Genomic DNA, 3418 nt, shown 5'->3' with positions numbered 1-3418 from the left:
GGAATAAATAAAACAAACTATTTTATTAATAATAACACCAAATTCTATACCTTAAAGGTTGATTAATTAACTTTAATCTTAATTTTTTTAAACCGTACCTTTTGACATTTTTCTGCAGTACTAAAATCCATTATTTATCTATCGTGTGATGTCGATATTTTGCAGCTACTCCAGTAGTATAGGTAGGTATGTTTAGTACGATCCTTGTAGCATATACGAGATGCACTTATCTAGAACGAGATAGTATACAAACTTTATTGATGGTACCTAACTTTATTAGTGTATAAGACTTTCTGCCTGTAGAAGCGAGTATTAACTATAAACTGTACTCTGGATCTACAGTTAATTTTCCCTCGATTTTTCCTCCACTTGACTTCAAAAGACACAAAACACACGTAATAACACGAATCAAAATGCATCATCTTCCAAAACGCACATATTTGACATAAGTTGACACAAAATTATAACCTATAATTTGGCAAGACTTTGACAAGTCTCAAAAATTAAAGGCGAGTTCATACATCGGCGTCCGTTTGTCGTGCATCGTTCCGTCAAACTAATAAAATTGAAATATGTCTGTCATTTTTGGAATAAACCAATAAAACTGGTTAAAAACAGCAAGAGACGACGCATGACGGATTTATATTTAAACCCATCCATAGTTAACTTAAAAAATATTAGAAACTTTTTTTAGTAAAATAAATAGATTGGTATGGAACGTCATCTGCATTTTTTCTGTCATCGTCTGTCGAAATCTTACCTGAGAAAAAAAACAGAGTAATAAACAAAAATAATATAAATTTTCAATGACAGTGACATTACAAAAACAATAAACATAAAAATGTGTTGAGGACGCAAAATAAGTGCTAAAAAACTGTAAATCGTTACTGTATTATTCAAAAGCGAATAACTCCAATAAAAATAAAGGTATTGAGCTGAATCACAAAGCAAACTAACGCGAAAAGACGTACCTAGATGGTAAAATGAGTTTTAAGTTCCTTGCTTTGTTAACATATTCCACAGGGTGTTTCAAACTTACACCAAAATATCATCATTTTGTTTCATCATCACATGACATTTTGTTCTCACTCGTATAATTGACAGATGGTAACTTTCATTTTTAATTTAAATTATACTAAAAAAGTTCAATAATTTAGCTACAAATTGCTTAAAAAATCATCAAAATCGGACCACTAGAACAAAATATATTAAACTTTAAAACACACCAAAATTTTTAAGATGCCTTTTTTGGTGCGTGAGTGTGTTACATTGTATTTTTGGAATAAAAATATAATGACAAAGGCATTTAGTTTAAAAATATAATAGCACAGATAGAAGCATTCTAGTTTAAAACCTATAACTTTAGTGTAAAAATGTATATTTATTTTTCACGCATATCTTTCAAAATTGCACTACGTAAAATCTCAATAACGAACTTTGAAATGAGCTTTTTCGGGACACTGGTTCACCCTATAGAAGTTTAAAGCGAGGTAATTTGAAAATAATATTTGATGGTAAGAACATTTAATTTTTTCGGTTTAATAAATATTTCATAAGTGTTTCAAAATTCTGTCCAGTTATAATAATAATATTAGCTTCGCAGCATTTTCAGGCATATAACTGTACGAGCATAAAACTCACGCAGATTTAATATTGCACCCAGGGCATATAGGTGTATCTTTAGCCAAGCGAAGAGTGTGTAATTTCGAACACCGTCTTTTTTTAGTTAAAGAGTTAATATAGGTTTCGAACCATAAATCATTGTAGGTCTTCAGGAAAATTATACAATACGTTTAAAAGTATATGCTGAATATGTATAAGAATATTCTTAAAATTTTGCTGTATACAGAATTTCAACGAGCTACAGCTGTGGTGGTAAAATGCTTGCTTTTAAAGTAGAAAGGTATTAAGACATTAAAAATATTTTTGTACGTTTAATTATATTTATTATTTCTATTTATTTATTTTTATTATTTTTATACTTAGGTACCTTTGTGGCGAATATCACTTATGGTAAATGCCCAATTACCGTCACTGTCCTAATTCTCGTCATATTCCCATATTTTTTAAAAAATTAAGAAACTTAGAGAAAAAATTGCTAGAGTCCTTTCACAGTCCTTTACAAAGATGCAACCGGGAGGGCATTGAAAATGATGAATAAAAACGTAAAAATATGATTAGTGTTAATATGAGTGTATTACATACATATGTTTAAATAACGAACTTAACAAAAAACAACAGATTTAAAGATTCACTGAAAAAGTAGTAATGTTAAAACTAAATAAAACATTATCAATAATAATTATGCGATCGCACCTATCTGTAAAACAAGCAAGCAAAAAAAAAGAATTCTTACGGAAAGTTACACTTTACGATATAATTTTTTAACTGTTAAAGGCAAACCCCATTTAAACACAAAACTTTTTAATACCTACTACTGTATCTAAAAGACTTTTTTTTAAATTACTAAATTTCTTAGCCACGCTCTTGGCTGTTGTGCGTCACGTCACAGATTAACAGGCCCATATTTGCACCACAAGGCGATGCTGCAGACCACTAGGTAGACCGGTCGTAGAAATTTATGTTATACAACTTGTAGTCAATCTACACAAATATTATCAAAACCTTTTTTTCTTTTAAAATGTGTTCAGATTTTGTAAAAAGTATAAGTCAAAATCCCAAAACTTAAATTTGATATGAGTTTCTTAGTTTTTAACTAATATAGTGGCGAATTACAAAAATTCCTTTTCAATGAAAATTAATGAGTTAAATAAAATAATTTAATAAATTACTAACTTTTTCTCGCGACTACGTTCGCGTTACACCTCGAATCGTTCATGCATTGATTTAAATGATTTTTTACTTCTTTATAGAGAGCTAGTGAGCATAGATGTTTTTTATTTTTCATCTTTTTTTATTTATTAAGAGCACTAATACTCTCTTTATAAGTTATTTTTTATTCTTTGAAGGATAATTGAGGAAGATATATTTCGTTATGATGCCACTAAATAAACCCTTGTATAAAATTTTATACTGTCTGGTTTATAATGTTATAATATTGCATTTTCGTACAGCAAACTTTCATTTCCTATTCTACTCCCTAAGGGTATAAATTTCATAAATTCGCTTTACATTTGTGCCAATTTTTATGTGTATAATCCAGAGGTCACCAAGTTTTATATAAATTTTTACTAACTTTACCCATTTGGTTGATGAATTTCAAAAATTTCTTCTAATTCTTTTTGTAGGATTTCATTCTTCTAGACCAAATAGTAAGGAATTTTCATACAACAAACTGTTCCGAGATAATTTTACTCTCTAAGAGGATGAATTTCCTAAAATCGCTTTGTGTAGCTAATTCACTAATGTCGTTTAAACGAACCTTTGTGCTAATATTTATGTATCTAAAGCTGGCGGC

This window comes from Sitophilus oryzae, unplaced genomic scaffold, assembly GCF_002938485.1.
Source record: "Sitophilus oryzae breed Bouriz unplaced genomic scaffold, Soryzae_2.0 scaffold_1500_pilon_pilon, whole genome shotgun sequence".
In the NCBI taxonomy this organism is placed as follows: Eukaryota; Metazoa; Arthropoda; class Insecta; order Coleoptera; family Curculionidae; genus Sitophilus; species Sitophilus oryzae.
The sequence above is the reverse complement of the archived record's forward strand: the minus strand, read 5'-3'. Positions refer to the sequence as shown.